Here is an 11,923-nt window from a genome sequence, read left to right as displayed (position 1 = left end):
TTTTTTTTTTATCACATTTAATAAGCAATAAGATAGGAGAGAGGCAATTAGGCCCGCTGATGGTGTATCTAGTTTCTGTTGCAGGTCCCTCCCCGTGGAAAGCAAGACCTTGTGAAAAATAACAAACTTGCATTTGGATTTCTCTCTGCTCTTAATTAATTAAAACGTGGGATTGAAGTGGCTGCTACAACCTTGAATTCCACAAGGCTTTGTCAGCTGGTGGGAAGACCTCTTTCACAAGCAGCTAAACTGTGTGGGAGAGTAGCTTAGCACAAAGGACAAGGAAATGGGCTCAGTGCGCATAGCTAGTGCTTTACCTACTACTGCTTTTTAGAAATCTGATGAGAGGGAGCCCTGGATGGTTCAGTTGGTTGAGCATCTGACTTTGGCTCACATCATGATCTCATGGTTCGTGAGTTCAAGTCCTGTGTCAGGTTTGCTGCTGTCAGTGCAGAACCTGCTTGGGATCCTCTCTGGCCCTCCCCTGCTTGTGCTCTCTCTCTCTCTCAAAAATAAATCATAAAAAAAATTTTTTTTTAATTTTCTCAATGAGAATTGGCCCCTGTCCTCACTCTTCTCTTTTACAACAGTTGCCAATACTCTCCCTTACTCCTTCTTCCAGATAACTTTCAGAACCCTTGAGGCACATTCTAAGAAAATTACTGTTGGCAGTGGATTAAATTGTAAATTATTTTGGGAGGAACAGAGAGCTTTGTGGCATATGTACCCTCTTACTGAGAAGCATGATGCATCTCAATGATCAGTTTTCATGACATCTTCATGTAATCACATACATGTCTCATTTGAATTATCGGGAGATGTTGAGTGTGGCAGTAATGGCACTCACTCACATTACTGGAAGATGCATAAATTAGTGCAAATATTCCATGAAGGTAATGTGGCAGGGAACATAAAAAATGTGGAGCTGTTTTCTAGAATTTGACCTAAGTTAACCATCAGGGCTGTGAAAGAGGGTTTAGAGGCAAGTATATGAATTGCATTACAATTTATAATAGCCAGGGAAGGAAGGAAGGAAAGAAGGAAGGAAAGAACGAACGAACAGAGGAAGGAAGGAAGGAAGGAAGAAAAAGAAAGAAAGAAAGAGAAAAGAAAAGAAAGAAAAAAAGAAGAAAGAAGGAAGGAGGGAGGAGGGAGAGAAGGAAGAGAGACAGAGAAAGAGGAAGGAAAAAAGGGAAAAAGGAAACCTTTCAAGTGTGCAACACTGACAGGTTAAGTGGTTAAATTATGGTACATCCTTTTAATGGAATATTATAAGCCATTAAAGTTCATATATGAGAGAGTTTAATGACAAAAGAGATCATTCCAGTAAATAGTGAAAGAAAGAAAACAAGTTTCAATTAGTGTAGCTGTGTGATCCTAATTCAGGAAGGAAGAAGTATATATGGATAGAAATGTTGAGACATTCTCTCAGAACAGAAGTTTATGGGAGGTTTTCCTTTCTTCATTGTGATGTTTTAGATTTTTTTCCTCCACATTTTCAAACACAGACAAATACTCTTTGTAGAAAAGAGAAAGCTTTCCTGTGACCTATAAAGTATTCCCAGGTGATTTATATTTTGGTTGCTAGCAGGTAGAATTGAGGGATCTGTACTTTGAACCTAAATTTTAATAAATGCTTTGGTTTGATATATATACTTTTTAGTATAAAAAAACACCCTTCTCCTATTTTTTGTAATATTTTTATTAAAAGAAATATCAGTGTTTCTCAAATGGCTTTTTTAGTATCAAGATGATCTCGTTTTCCTTGATAAACCTACTATTGTGCTTACTCCACTGTAGGGGAGACACCCATCTGTGCAGTGCTGGAATAAAAGTCCTGGAGGGTGGGTGCCCTGGACCATGGACAAGTCACTCACACTCTGGCCCTGTTTCCTCATCCATAACACGTTCCCTCGCAGGGGGTCATGAGGGGTAACTCGTCAGTATGTGGAAAGCCCTCAGACCCGTGGCTGGCAGACAGATCTGTATGAGGGTTGAGCTGTTGTTTTATTAATTATTACTATTAATTTATTTGATATCTTCTCACAGTATATTTCTTTGTTTTTCATTTAAGATCCATATTCTTAAGTGAGCATGGCCTATTGGTTTTCTGTCTTTTTTTTTTTTTAATGATCTCTTGATCAGTTTGAAGTACTAAGGTTATGTCTGCTTTATGAAATGAACTGGGTAGCTGCCCATCTTTTGCAGTGTTCGGGAACAATTTCTATCACTTACATTTACTTCAAAAGAGGAAATACCACCAATTATACCACATGGTTAGTGTGCCAAGTTATAGAACATGATCCGGCTGCTAGTCATACCAGTATTCCCAGGTATGTTACAATTTGGGCCCAATAAATGCGAGTCATTTAATCATATCATTTTCAATTTAATTCCATAGACATTTATGAGACATATTGTTCAGTGAGAAAAAGAACTTAGAGAACAGCCTGTGAAAAACGATGCAGTTTTTCTTTACAATTCACTTCCAGACTCGAATGCATGGGTGTGTGCCTGGCCTGCTTGAAAGCTGAGTGGTCATTTCTTTGAAGGGCTAATAATGAAGGTAATTTTAAAAATTGTTTTCTCCCTTTTTGCTCACCTGGGGCTGGTGTTTTTTTTTTTACATTGAATATGTATTATTCACATAATCAAAAGCCAAAAAGACATTCTAAATCTCTATGCAAATTTATGGTGATCTACTCACTGCAGACAATGTTCTTGACCCTGCGGGGATGAAAAAGATCCACGCAGTCCAGTCCCCGCTCTCAGGAAGTCTGTAATCTACATCTGAGCGAAGTGGAAACAGACGGGGATGACATAGTTGTACAGGAGTCCCGAGCCAAGAGCTGGAGGTGGGGTGACCGAGCAGCTTCTCAGTTTCCCTAGGCTCCGGGGTTTTTCTGGGATGCCGGACTTCTCAGTGCTAGAACCCAGACTGTCCCAGGCAAATAGGCTGGTCACCCTTGAGGCAGGACCCTGTGGCGAAGCAACATCCGGGTGCTTCCCTGCCATCTCCAGTCTCCTGTGTAGGTCATTCCAGGCCCTGTGACTGAGCTCCCACCAATGCGAATGTGAGTGGAAGCGATGAGGCAGCCAAGGGTGGGCAAGCATTCTCCAGGACGCCCCTTTCACCTCCTCACCCCTGGAAGCAGACACTTCTGAGACAGCAGCGTGGGCAGATAGAAGCAGCTGGGACCCCTGAGTCAGTGTTGGGGAAGAGCTACCAAGGCGAGCTGCCTACCTCACAGGCTGCAGCGTGAGTGGGAGCTAACTGGGTTGAGCCCCCGAGATTCCAGGATTGATTTGTTAAGGAGAGCTCGAGGACATCCTGACCCAAAACAAAGAGCAAAGGCAAGATACTGGGGGAGACTTCATAGGAGAAGTGACATTTATACAAAGCGTGAAAACTGGGGAAGATTTCTGCATGCCTGGTGGGCAAGGGCAGTCTAGGCAGAAGCTGGGGCCTGTAGGCAGGCAGGGCAGGAAGTGCAGGAAGTGCAAGAACGGATCCGGTGTTGGGAGATCAGGCTCGAAACGGTTGGTTGTGCTATTTGAGGAAGGCCTTGAATTCTTCCCGGAGGTGTGAGCTTTATTTCAGAGGGAACAGACAGCAACTGGACATTGCAAGCCATGATAGGTCACGACCAGAAGAGTGCAAAGGAAAGGCTGGGGAGGGTTGACACTGGAGGGGGGCCAGTGGTGAGACCAGTGATGGAGACCTGACCTAGAACAAGGACTGGAGCGACATCTGGGAAATAAAAATTGCTAGACTTGCTGACTCCTAATTAGAAGGTTCCCAAAGGGAGAAAGAAGCTGAAGATGAGACTTCCTCCTGCTGATACTGTTCAGGGAAGCAAGGCCAAGCAGCACGCCTGGGAGGGAACATAACAAAAGTAGGTTAGGACATGTTAAAGCAAGAGAAGGGAGAAGAGACGGTGACAGATGCTGAGAAAGAAAGGTCGCAGATTGGGGGGAGAAGCATTCCAGAAATCAAAGGAGGAGAGAATTAAAACGAAAAGTGAACAAGAGCGTCACAGCCAGTGGAGACATCCAGTGGGCCAAGGACAGACAAGGGACTGTTGGCTGCTATGCTGAGGAAGTCCTTCAGAAGATCCTTCACAAGGTGGCTTATACAGAAGGCAAATAAAGGTGAAGGTGGGTGATGAGAGTGTCATGAATGGTAGGAACACGGCAATTCATGTTCAAGGCAGAAGCAGCTGGCTACACTGCTCCTTTAACTCAACAGATAGTTTTAAGCTCCAACTATTTGTTAGGCCTGGCATCTGAAGAATATGATGATGAGCAAGGTGTGCTTGCTCCCTCTAATCCATGGGGCAGAAAACAGACCTAGCCAGGCAGTTTCAGTACCTCAGGTAAGTGCTAAGACGGCCTGTACAAGGTGCTCTGAGTGTACATACAGGGGTCTGTTTTTGGTTTCTGGGAGTCAGGGAAGGCTTCCTGGAGGAAGTGCTTTGAAAGTCTGGTCTGTCAGAGTGTGAGCCAGGAAGTGTGGGGATTGGCCAGCCAATGACACACGCAGAGGGGAGCAGGCAGAGACACTATTTCAGGCCGTGGACTACGACAGGCACAGAGGCTGGAAGGAAGAGAGCAGCTGACACTGTCTGGGAACTACAGATGATTTGGTCCTGGCTGGAGCTTGGCACTAGAAAATGCAGAGGTGAGGAGGGATGAGTTGTAAGGGTAGGGTCGGAAGGGCCATTTAAAGAAAGGAGAGGAAAGAGGGAATAGCTTGAGGGTGATGGAACTAAGCTGGAGTGTGGCTTGCTGAATAAGAAGGGGCCAGGGGGATGGGCAGGTTAAGGGAGAGCACATCTGTGGGCTTGTGGGAAGAGAGGGCTGGGCAGAGAGGTGGGCATGGGCTCATGGGGGTTCAAGGTGTAGGGTGGCAGCTGAGGACAGGCTCTTGTCCTCCCCACAAGAGAGGAAATAAACAATTCCCTGAGGTTAAGAGGATCCCTCCAGGGATGGTGGAGGGTGGATAAAAGCAGGAGTTTTGAAATAGCAGCTGCAGGGTCTGTGACAGGGCGTTGACTAGACGCATTAAAGGCTTGCTGCAAAGTGGCAAGGCCCAGTATTTCCGAGGGCCTTTATCAGCTCCAGGAAGTGAAGTTTGGTCTTTTCTCTAAATATTTATTAAATGTAAATGCTAGTACTCTTGAGATACCCCTCTGCACTGCCTGGGAAAGGAGAATCTGGTTTCCACTGGTGGTTTTCCTGTGTGCCCAGGAAGTTTCCCATTCCCTGCTCAGAGCCTGGGGGCCCTCCAGCTGGAGCTCTGGGCCCGCCCCACCTACCTCCTGTCTGAGGGGGCACGCTGAGCCAGGGGAATCAAGGCGACCTTCCCCGGGGTGCCGTGTGAGGCAAAGGGCCCCCACTGGAGATGACTCTTCCCTCCCATTACAGTCACTACTTGGGTCAAGAGAGTGCCTGGAAAAACAACTTTCAAAATGTAATCTTCCAGGCACTCAAGTCCCAGGTCAACAGTGACGAGCCACGTTGACAGGAGGTTCCCTGGATGTGATGAGAAGAGAAGGCACTTGCCCTCCGTGGTCTTCCTCCCAAGAACAGATAATCCTGCTGTAATCACCGGGAGAACATGAGACAAATCTTGGTAGAGGACTGTCCTGCAAAATACCTGATAGGTACTCCCTCCAAACTGACCTTGAGGTCAACAAAAACAAGGGAAGTGAGAGACTGTCACAGCAAGAAGGAGCCTGAGGAGACATGAGAACTCAGTGTGACGTGGTGTTGGGTGGGGTCCTGGGACAGGACCTTGGGTGGGGGCTCACCCTGCTGGCTCAGCCCTGGTCTCTACCGTCCAGCTTGTAGGTGGCCTCCAACGGCCCTGACCTCCACTCCTCAGCCACAGGCCCCTGTGCTTCCTAGATCTGGAAGATTCCTTCTAGAGCAACTACCATTTTATGTGATTTCCTTTTGTTTTAGAAAAGATTTCTACTGAATTTTTCCCTGTATGCCCTTTAAAATCATACAATATATGCTTAAATTCTCTTTTAAAAAGTAAAATATTTGGGTGCCTGGCTGGTTCGGTAGAGCACATAATGCTTGATCTCGGGGTTGTGAGTTCAAACCCCACATCAGGTGTAGAGATTACTTACAAATAAAATATTTTTTTAAATGTGAAAACAGGAGCACCTGGGTAGCTCAGTCAGTATAGCTCTTGATTTTAGCTCAGGCCCTAATCTCACTGTTCGGGAGATCAAGCCCCACATCAGGCTCTGCAATAATGGCAGGGAGCATGCTTGGGATTCTCTTTCTCCCTCTCTTTCCATCCCTCCCCACCCCACACACATAGGCACATGTGTGCTCTCTCTCAAAATAAATAATTTTTAAAAATAAGAAAAAGATAAAAATAAAAAGTGAAGTATTATAAGACAGACTCTTCTGAGCCAAGCCAAGCCTACTTTCCTCTTCCCTCTTTCTCCTAAACCAATCACCATCACTCACCATCACTGCTTTGTCTAGCCTCTCATTTGTCTCCCACACATGCACATCCACAAACAATATATGATTTCATTTATATAAATGTTATCACATGCTGTGACTCCTTTTTCACTCAACCTAATGATTTTGTTCTACGTCCATATTGAATTGTATAAACCTAGTTCATCCCTTTTAAGCATATATATATATTCCATCAAGTAAATAAAGTGAATAAAAGTAAATAAAAACACATTTCATCTATCCATCCACTCTTGATAAAAATGTAGACAGGTTCCAGTTTTTCACCTCTGCCATGAATATGCTAACCCGGGTCCCCTTCTGCACATTAGAAAAGTTTTCTGTTGGGTGTTTAACTAAAAGGACCGCCAAGTTCAGTCTTTGTATGGCTGAGGGATGCTTTGATGAGCCCAGCTGCCTTTTCTGTTGAGATCATAGCGAAGACCTCCAATAAAGAACGTTCCTCTTCCCGACTCAAGTTTCGAATAAGCTGAAAATAAAACACAGAACCAGTAGAAGCCAACATGGCACCATTGTCACTGATTGAGCCACGTTGGAGTAGGGGACAGTGGAGAGCACCATGGGCCTGCTAAGGAAAGCCCATACTCGAGCAGAGTACCACCCATCACAGACAGCCGGGACCAAGGCAGGATCCCCTCACACCTGCCCTCCCAGCCACCCGGGGCCAACCCCAGAGGAGCACCACCATGCATGGCCCCCTGGAAGTAGCCTACCCTCAAGGGGATCAGAGCAGTCACTCCTCCGGGCAGAGGAAAATTAGGAAGAGTATTTCTAGAATGACAGGGTGGAGTGAAAAAAGTTTTCCCTTAACATGGTCATAGGCCATTAGTCAGCCCACATTCACTTGGTGGCCCTTGTGTCAGGAGCAGTGCTGGCCTAATCAGGTGTGGCCATGTCCAGAGACAATATATGACCACCTATGCCCATAGTAGGGACTTTGGGTGAGGCTCCTTCCCTTAGAAGGGCTGCAAAGGAGGTACTACAAGTGGGAACTGGATCACAAGCCGACTTCATGATACGCTCCTGATTTGTTCATTTCCGGGACAAGTTATACTAAATGTTAATGAAAGCTTGTTTAGTTGAAGCATTTCAGAAATTACCTATCCACGTACAGAAAAAGCAAAGGTGAGCTTCACCCAAACCCCAGAGCCCCTTCCTTCTTCACTTCTCACCGCAGAAACAAGACAGAAAAAAGTGAATATATAATTCTATTGCTTGACATTTGAGGAATAATAACAATGTCCTTTTACTGAGCACCTACTATGTGCCGGGAGTTATCCTAAGTACCTCATATAAAACAATCTGATCAGGCAGGTATTATTCACCCCCATTTTGCAGATGAGGAAACTGAGACCCAGGTTAAATTTCCCAAGAAACAGCAGCAGTGGGCAAGAAGAAGCCCACAAAAGAAAATGGGAGATAAGGAAGGAAGTCGCTGAAGGGGCAGCACCAGGGTTGAGAGGAGCCAGGCACCAGGTGCCACAGTGCTGCTGGGTGCTAGCTTCACAGCTATATCCCTGTATGTATCATTTTGCCCTCCTTGGAATTCCATCTGTTACAATCTAGTTTTTTACAGAGTGCTTCAGTTCACATTCTGAGTCCTTCAGGGGTAATGATCTCACACTTCATTTGGACAAGCAAAAAAGAGATTCTGTCATTGAGCTGAAACTGAGGCAAAGCTTATGTGGTGATTTTCCCTTGCTCAGGGCTCCGGACAGCGGTTTTGAAAACAGAGTCTGGTTTCAGAAACTAATCAGTCCCAGATGAATTTAAGAAACCATTTCTGGTCATTCAACAATGATTCAAAGATGAGCACTTAAATTTTTAAAAATTGTAAGCATAATAATACATGTTTATTTTGAAAACTTTGAAAATCATCAAGATGTATAGAGGAGAAAATTATAGTTGTTTCTATAGCCACAAGCAAGAGACAATCCTGCTAAAATCCTGCTGTGTTCCTTTCCTTGGTGGATGGGGGTGTATGTGAATAATAAATGACATCAGGCTGAATATATATTTTAAGTCTTTCTTTTTTTCACCTAAAATCACACTGTGAACACTTAGAATAATAAAAATGGCAATAGCTCGTGTTTGTTGAGTGTTTACTGCATACTGTACATGGGTTATCTCATTTAATTAAACAGAACCCCAAGAACAGTTTCTGAGTTTATTCTAGATTCATAGATGGAAAAACCAGGGTTCACAGAGGGCTGGGAAGGTCATAGTCCTTGGGAATCCTTGATTGGTGCTAAGATTTATTTTTTATATGTTTGTTAGCCACCTACATCTCATTTCATTTTCTTTTTTTCATCTGAGGAATTCATCTCTTTCGCATTGCTGTTAGGAACTTTCTTTTATTTAGGATATTACCCTCTTTGCTCTCAAACAGTAGTTTTCCTTTTGTCATTTGCCTTTTTAATTGTTTTCTTAATTTCATCATACAGAAATTTTTCATTTTTAAATACTCAAACTATCAATTTTCCTTTATGATTTTCTCCCCTTTTTATGCTTAGAAGGGCCTTTCCCACCAAAATATCAAACAGGCTATATTTATGCTACTTTTTGAAACGTTTCTTTTTATATATATATACTTAAATGTAGTACATCTGGAATTTATTTTCTTGTGTATGTGAGGCTAAAGATATGACCAATAATTGTCAAAGCCCTGTTAATTGACTGTAATTTCCTCACTGATTTGAAATACCGTATTTATCACATTATAAATTCTGACATATGCTGTGGTCTGTTTCTGGACTTCCCCATCTGGTGCTATGGCAAACTTTGTAGACACTTCACCAAACATTTTTTTTTCCCCGTTCTGGGCACACAACCAGACTACATTTCCCAGGTTCCCTTGCAGTTAGTTATAGTCACAGGATCCATGCCATCTGGACACGGGAAAGGAATGTAAAGGGGAAGCAATGTGTGGCACCTCCAGAATTGCCAATAAAAATAAAACCTCACATAAGCTATTCTCCACCATCTTTTCCCTTCTCATTGTCTCAGATTGAAGGGATCCCAAAGACAACTTTGGAAACCCTGTGCTGAGATGGAGGATCTACAAGGTGGAAGGAGCCTGGGCCCCTGAGTCTCTCTGAAAAAGAGCTGTTTGTCCATCTGAAGTGCCCATTTTGGACTTCCTGTGAGTGAGGAAAAACTTCTGTTTTGTCTAGCATGATTTGAGGGCCATTTATTTATTAGCCACTACTTATTCATGATTTTTGAATAATTTAAGAATCATTTTGGTTATTCCTCTTCTAAATTGTGATTTTTATTGAAATTGCATTAAATTTATAAAATAATATGGGAAGAATTGTCACTTATATGATATTTGGTCTTCCAATTCACAAACATTCTATGTTCTACATTTATTATATATTGTCTTATATACTTTATTAAATAGGGTGACTTTCTTCATATAGAGCCTGCCCATTATGTATATTTAAATGTTATTTTTGTAGGATTTTTTCTTTTATATTATACAACTTATTATTATAACTTATTGGTGTATTGTAGAACTATCTTATATCTGGCCACCTGAATGACTTCTTAATTGAGTTTTTGGTGTACTCTAGATCAAAGGCTGGCAAATTTTTTTTCAGTAAAGGGCCAAATAGTAAATATTTTAGACTTTTTGAGACATACAGTCTCTGTCAAAACTATGCATTACTTCTCAGACTTTTAGCTAAAATCAGGTGTAGCCTCTGTCACAAATATTAAAAAAAAATCGATAGCAGTCATTAAATAGTATGGAAATGAAAAGGGCATGGCTATGTTACAATGAAACCTTATTTACAAAAGCAGTCCCCTGGATGGATTTGGTTTTAGGCCCTTTAAATAAATAATCATATTATTTGAAAATTACAATGCCTACTTTCTCTGTTTTAAGACTTACAATATTACCTTTCATACTACGTTGTAAATATTAAAGCAGTGGTGATAGTATCCTATATACTTCTTCTAATGAGATTGCCTCTAGTGTCATGGTTAAGAATGGTGTTGCATGACTATTGATTTGGAAGAGAGGTGTGTGTGTGTGTGTGTTATTTCACAGTTGTATTCTCTACCATTCTATACCAAGTTTATTGGAAGTTTTAAATGGGAAGGATATTGAGTCTTACACCTTATGATCATTTGGTGAGATAATAATATGACTTTTGGTTTTTGACCTTTTCATGTATAATTTACATTCCTGTATTTCCCTATAGCAAACCATCCTTGAATTCTTAGGTACCATAATAAGCATTCTGTATATTACTCTTTTAATATAGCTAGATAAAATGTTGGCATGTTTATTAACATGTGAGATTAGACTATAGACTTTTTAATATTATCTTTGTTAACTGTTTGTATTACAATCATGCTGATTTTTAAGTGAATTTTCCTTGTCTCTGGAAAAATGCTATAACCTAGGAATTTTTTTGATCCTTAAAAATTTGATAAATTATCATTCTAATATGCTTTGTTTGGAGTGGTAATCCTTTAGCAATATTTTTCCATTTCTTCCACAGTTTTTGATGTATTTAGGTTTCCTACTTATAGGCTGGGTGAATATTTTGAAAGAGAGTTATTAGCTTGCAAATGTCAAGCTAAAAGGAAAAAGTAAACTAACAAATTCTTTAGAAGGCACTTGAAATATGGGGAAATTTTTATGAATGCAAGATATAAGAGGCTAGTATCTTCTTGAAAATAATTCTGTTCCCTTAATTTTGTTTGTCTCACATCAGGACTACAGTAGTCCCTTTCGGTTTTTTTTTCCTTCTATTATTTTTCTTTATTAATTAAATAGTTTATTACCAAGTTGGTTTCCATATAACACCCAGTTCTCGTCCCCACAAGTGCCCCTCTCCATGACCATCATTCCCCTTCCCTTTTCCCCACCTCTTTAGCCCTCAGTTTGTTTTCAGTATTCCAGAGTCTCTCATGATTTGCCTCACTCCCTCTCTCTAATTCTTTCCCCCACTTTCTTCTTCTCATGGGCCCTGTTAGAATTTTCCTGTTAGACCTATGAATGACAACATATGGTATCTGTCCTTCGTCTGACTTATTTCGCTTAGCATGACATTCTCGAGGTCCATCTACTTTGCTACAAATGGCCAGATTTCATTCTTTCTCATGCCATGCAGTATTCCATTGTATATATATACCACATCTTCTTGATCCATTCATCAGTTGGTGGACATTTAGGCTCTTTCCATGATTTGGCTATTGTTGACAGTGCTGCTATGAATATTGGGGTACATGTGCCCCTATGCATCAGCACTTCTGTATCCCTTGGGCAGATCCCCAGCAGTGCTATTGCTGGGTCATAGGGGAGTTCTACGGATAGTTTTTTAAGGAACCTCCACATTGTTTTCCAGAGTGGCTGTACCACTTTATATTCCCACCAACAGTGTAGGAGGGTGCCCGTTTCTCCACA

This window comes from Suricata suricatta, chromosome 9 (genome assembly GCF_006229205.1).
Source record: "Suricata suricatta isolate VVHF042 chromosome 9, meerkat_22Aug2017_6uvM2_HiC, whole genome shotgun sequence".
Lineage (NCBI taxonomy): Eukaryota > Metazoa > Chordata > Mammalia > Carnivora > Herpestidae > Suricata > Suricata suricatta.
Note: the sequence above shows the minus strand (reverse complement) of the source record.